Consider the following 6,569-nt stretch of genomic DNA (forward strand, 5'->3'; position numbering starts at 1 on the left):
CAGAAGACTACAGGACCATTCAGGAAGCTCAGCGCTACTCGCGCATGCGCAGTGGGCACCCGGCTGTGAAGCCGCAAGCTGTCACAGCCAGGTGCCCACAATGAAGATGCCGGCCTCCAGGAATACAGGACGGCCATGAAATGGGCTGCGGGGGGCACATCCCGCGACCGAGGGACAGGTAAGTGGCTGTTTTTTAAAGTCAGCAGCTACAGTTTTTGTAGCTGCTGACTTTTATTTTTTGACAGGGCGAGTGGAACTCTGCTTTAAACAGCATGTTGCTTTTGGTGGGCAGTGCTGCTGCTGAATGTGACTAATGCAGTTCTATATTGGCACAGTAGTACAGCAATTATAGTGTTACATCTGTGGGCGAAGAGTCCACATATCGCCTCTGCACTGCCTGGAAACCACCTCTGAAAAGTGATCCAAGCGTGGATCGCTTTTTAGATGAGTGTCAGTGCTTTGCGAAACTTGTGAACAAGAGGGACTTTTGGAAAAACTGGTCACATAATAAAAGCTGACTGTTGTACCAAACGTATTTTACAGCATGGCCCAACCCTTGTCACTCTTCCTGGACAGCTTGGCCTGCTACAGTAATTGGTAAAGTTAGGTATCTACTGGTGGAGGGCAGCACAGTGGCTAAATGGTTAGCACTTCCGCCTGGCAGTACTCGGGTCGTTGGTTTGAAACCCAACCACGGCACCACCTGCCTGCAGTTTGCATGTTCTCCCTGTGCCTGCGTGGGTTTCCTCCGGGTACTCTGGTTTCCTCCCACACACCAAAGACATGCTGGTAGGTGAATTGGCTCCCGTCTAAATTGTCCCTAGTATGTGTATGTATGAATGTGAGTTAGGGACCTTAGATTGTACGCCCCTTGAGGGTTAGGGACTGATGTGAATGTACAATATGTATGTAAAGTGCTGTGTAAATTGATGGCGCTATATAAGTACCTGAAATAAATAAATAGTAACAAAACTGTTAGGCCTCGTTCACACCATACGCACAGAAACATTGATGGAAAAAAAAGGTGCAGAGACACAAGTTTACATCAGATTTCAGGTGCGTTTCAGTGAGTTTTATACACATGGCAGATTACCGCGCAGAAAAAATCTGCATGCAATACCAGTGTTGAGGTGTGAACAGGGCACATAGAGAACATACAGAACGCACATTTCTACACGTGATGTGAATGCGGCCTTACAGGGCAGAAAAAAAAAACAAAAAAAATGTATTTTAAAGTGGAACTAATGCCCCGTACACACTGTAAGAAAATCGTACAAACATTTTCGTACGAGGAACAATCATCCGATAATCGGATCGTTAGTACACAGCTTTCGAGAGCCAATCACAAAAATTTGTGCAACAACTTTTCTCGTACAATACTAGATTGTATGATTTTCATTTAATCAGTACAGTAGTCGTCAAAAAAATACAATACAATCCATGACATCACTTTTGAAATTCCTTTCTTCCGTACGAGAATTTTCTTATCTTTAGTAACCTTTTCACTTTCGATGTGAGACTAGCAGGTGGAAAAAAAATCGTCCGATATTCTCATCACGTGTACGGGGCTTAACCACCTCCTGTCCAACCATTGCATATAAACGGCCGGACGGTGGCAGTGCAGGGTCGGGTGGCCGTTTATAAACGGCCTTCCCGCACCCTGCTTGTGCGCGCTCCCTCCCGCGATACGGTGCCCGCTGTGTCCTCTGGACACAGTGAAACACCGATCATCGGACGGGACCTCTGTACGAGGTCCCGATCATGTGATCACTGATTGGCCAATCAGTGAGCACATGCAAAGTAGTAAGCAAGATGTCACTTGTGACATCATTGCTTACTACGTGTGAAATCTGTGAATGATCACAGAGGTCACATGGTACAAGGCTATTCACAACAGCTTTGTACCATGTGACAAGCTGTGACCAATCACAGCTCACTCAATACTTCTCAATGAGTGCAAGAATGCACACAGAGAGAAAGAGAAATGATTGCTTTTACATCCTATATGGGTGTAAAAGCAATCAGTGTAAAAAAAAAAAAATCTTCATCACCCCCCACAAGTAGTACAGTGTCACCATGGTGATACTGTACTGCTAGGGTGACAGTATGTAAAAAAAAAATAAAAATAAAAAATAATAATATAAAAAAATAAAATAAAAATGTAAAAAAAAATGTTTAAAAATTATAATTTTTGGTTATAAACTAATTTGGATTTTTCTTTTTACTAAAAAGATAACGGAATAAATTTTGGCAAAGATTTATGATGAAATATTATTTATTTTCAAAATTAAAAAAAAAACAAACACTTTTTTTCAAATGTTTTTGACTTTTTCATTTACATAGCAAAAAAAATAAAAATCCCAGAGGTGAATAAATACCACCAAAATAAAGCTTTGTCTGTCTCAAAAAAATGGTAAAAGATTAAATTGGGTACAGTGTTGCATGACCGCGCAATTGTCATTCAAAGTGTGATAGCGCTGAAAGCTGAAAATTGCCCTGGTCAGGAAGGGGGTAAAAGTGTCCGGTCTGGAAGTGGTTAAAGCTACAAATATAAAAATGGGGACAAGAGGCATGACTACAACCCTGTATATCGCTGTTCCAGGTGAGTAGTCTCTAATGATCTCTTTACAACTCCTCTAGTTAGGTCCCAAAAAAAAAAAAATTTGGGTCATGATTAAGCGCGAACTTCAGCGCGAAACGCGTTTACCTGCTTGTCCCCCACTGTACTTGTTCCATCTGTCATTTGGTTTTAATGCTTATACCAAATAAAGCGAATTGCTGGAGTGCAGCCGTCCAGATTTTCCTTGTCTTCCAAGAGGCATACTACATCTCTTCTGCAAAAAAGACCAACTTACCCGCCTGCTCGCCATCTTCTTTTGAATGTACACTGAGCTGTGCATGCGCAGCCTAACATGCATTCCCAAAACTCTGTGACTGTGCGCATGCGTGGTATCATGTCATCCTCTGCCAGCTAATTAAGAGGCCGAGAACCCAGATGACAGCGGCTCTTGTGGGATGTAACCGTCACATCGCTGGAAGGTGGAAGAGAATATCTTGTGAATTTAGAAACTCTTTAATTCTGGTGAGAGGCTGCAGTGTATAAATATGGAAGCCTTTGTTCCTGGTAGGAAAAAACAGCCGCTGTAAAAATGTCCCGTGTGCATGAGGACTAAACCTTGCTAAACTGTGGTAAACCTTTCATCCAGTTTCTAAATTGTTGCATTTGTAAATTTCAAAAGCCAGTATAAAGGAATAGTAGAGGTAAAAACAGCACTTGTGGGTTTAATGAATCTCCTAGATTGTAAGCTCCCAGGATCAGGGCCCTCCTAACCCTCTTGTATTGAACTGTATTGTTGCTGTATTGTCTCCCAATATTATTGTAAAGCGCTGAGCAAACTGTTGGCGCTATATAAATCCTGTATAATAATAATAATATATAAATCCTGTATAATAATAATAATAATATATAAATCCTGTATAATAATAATATATAAATCCTGTATAATAATAATATATATAAATCCTGTATAATAATATAAATCCTGTATTATAATAATAATAATAATAATAATATATAAATCCTGTATAATAATATAAATCCTGTATTATAATAATAATAATAATATATAAATCCTGTATAATAATATAAATCCTGTATAATAATAATATATAAATCCTGTATAATAATAATAATATATAAATCCTGTATAATAATAATATTATATAAATCCTGTATAATAATAATAATATAAATCCTGTATAATAATAATAATATATAAATCCTGTATAATAATAATAATATATAAATCCTGTATAATAATATAAATCCTGTATAATAATAATAATATAAATCCTGTATTATAATAATAATATATAAATCCTGTATAATAATATAAATCCTGTATAATAATAATAATATATAAATCCTGTATAATAATAATAATAATATATAAATCCTGTATAATAATATAAATCCTGTATAATAATAATAATAATAATATATAAATCCTGTATAATAATATAAATCCTGTATAATAATAATAATATAAATCCTGTATAATAATAATAATAATATATAAATCCTGTATAATAATAATAATAATATATAAATCCTGTATAATAATATAAATCCTGTATAATAATAATATAAATCCTGTATAATAATAATAATATATAAATCCTGTATAATAATATAAATCCTGTATAATAATAATATAAATCCTGTATAATAATAATAATATATAAATCCTGTATAATAATATAAATCCTGTATAATAATAATATAAATCCTCTATAATAATAATAATATATAAATCCTCTATAATAATAATATATAAATCCTGTATAATAATAATAATTTTTTTTGTATAATTCTCCTTTAATTTGGTGTGGCAGGGGGTGTGTCCTATGCTTTAATACTTTTTGTAATAGGTGTCCCTCATTCACATCTCATAAAGTTGGGAGGTGTGGTTTTTGGATGGACTGTGACCCTTTGGCCCACCTGCATTCCTCCAAAATTGAAATATATCATTGGTTGAACTGACCCATTCTGGTAACAGTCAATGATGGCGGTAAGGAACCTCAGCACAGTTTTACCACCAGTGGCATTGCTGGTGGTAGCTGGATGAGAGTTGAAAAGGATTTTTTTCCCCAGTGTCGCAATGCTCAGGGTGCTGGTGGAGTTTAGAGCTTCACGGAGGATTTTAGGCTCACACCACAGAGAGATATGGCCAGTGTGGCAGACCGCACATTTACAACATGAGGACATTATGTGCTGATAAGGAGATAATTACCAAGAAGTGGTTACATCTCTCTGTGGGAAAAGATTAAAACTGCCCCCCCCTGCAGACCTAGCCGAACCCTATAAGAGGAAAGCGTCTGGTTTCTCGAGCTTGCCATTTTCCCCTACACTCCACTAAAGAGAAGACAAGGTTGTGAAATTCAAGTTCCTCTTCCTAAGTCTGCCTTTCCAGAAGTGAAGGAACATCTGCAGCAGCTGGACATCATCTCATCAACTCCACAGGTAAGGACCATTTCTCCTAATAGTTTGTGCTAAACATGGACTATTTGTTATTTATTTTATTTTTACTCATTTATATGATCCCGGCACAGCAAACATTGGACCAGCCTGTCACTCCATGTTGTAAAAGAGCTTACAGTTGAAATGAACCTGCAGCAACATCCCAGGTTGAATGAAGGTCAAATGTCCTGCTAGTCTGGGGTCAGACTTCAGGAGAACGTACTAATGTGTGCAGTTAGTGCCCTTGGAAATGGAACCCAGAACCCCGACGCTGTTACACGGGTGGACTGACAACTCATGGGGCCCCTGGGCAATACGGGATCATGGGGCCCCTGCGTCCTTGCCCAAACTCAAAAAAGCCTATGAAAAAGGTACCAGGGGCATCTCATGGGGCCCCCTACTGACCCCGGGTCCTCGGGCGGTGCCCGAGTTTCCAAATGGTCAGTCCGCTCCTGCGTTGTTAGGAATGCCGGCTAAGCCACTGTATCCTACGGTTCATTGCAAGGCATCTCAGCCAATGCTACATGTACCCCAGGGAGCAAGGGTGTATCTTCAGCGAGGCAGACAAGGCACTTGCCTTGGGTGGCATTTTTCTGGGGTTCCCCCCGAAGAAGGGACTCAGGTGACTGAGGATGGGGACCAGGCATGACACTACATGGGATCCAAGAGAAGGCGCGGCACTACATGGGATCCAAGAGAAGGAGCGGCACTACATGGGATCCAAGAGAAGGTGCGGGAGGGTATTGTCCATATACCTGCCTGAAGGCCCCCCACACAAGTATGACACTAGCCTTTCCTGATCATATCTCTGGTAATGGTCGGATGGTTTCATTCTGGAGAGCTGTGAAGGTGAATGCTGGAAGAATCTCTCTCTTGCTCCCCCCCAATATGAGGGGGCGCACAATTTTTTATTTGCCTAGGGCGGCACAAAATCTAAATACACCACTGCCGGGGAATATATCTGGTTCAGGAGGAACTTCTTCCTGATAAAGTTATATTGTATCTAGACCCAAAACCAAAATGTATTGATTCTTAGATGTGGTGACTGCAGTAGATTCCTTTCTTTTTAAGTCTTTTTTTCTTTATTTTCTGTTGGTGATCCTGCCAGTAACACACTCCCTGTCCTGGGGTGACAACGCTCTCTGACTGTAAAACTATGAAGGAGCAGTGTTGTCACCCCAGGCTGTTTGCTCACAATTTGGACTGCAGGTTGGAGTACCATGGAGGGGCATATTGGAAACTTTTCCAACGATCAGCAGCTGCAGCCACTGATTACTTCCAAATGAACTAATGGCTCATACTGTCCCTCCATGGGATGGGAAAAAAGAAAGGAAAAGGGGCGAACAAGCCTTGCGCATTACCGCAATAAAATCTTAAATCGTACAAAGTAGCAGATGTATACTCACAAACAACAAATGTACACAGGCATATCATGACCGACAATGGTCCATGGTCTGAAATGGTGCATGAGCCCCACGTGTAAAAGGACGCTAGATCATTTCTGACGCGTTTTAAGGGGTCTGATGAAGAGGGGACCGTTCCTCGAAAC

This window comes from Staurois parvus, unplaced genomic scaffold, assembly GCF_062004578.1.
Source record: "Staurois parvus isolate SC_StPar_1 unplaced genomic scaffold, SC_StPar_1.0 ptg000803l, whole genome shotgun sequence".
NCBI lineage: Eukaryota > Metazoa > Chordata > Amphibia > Anura > Ranidae > Staurois > Staurois parvus.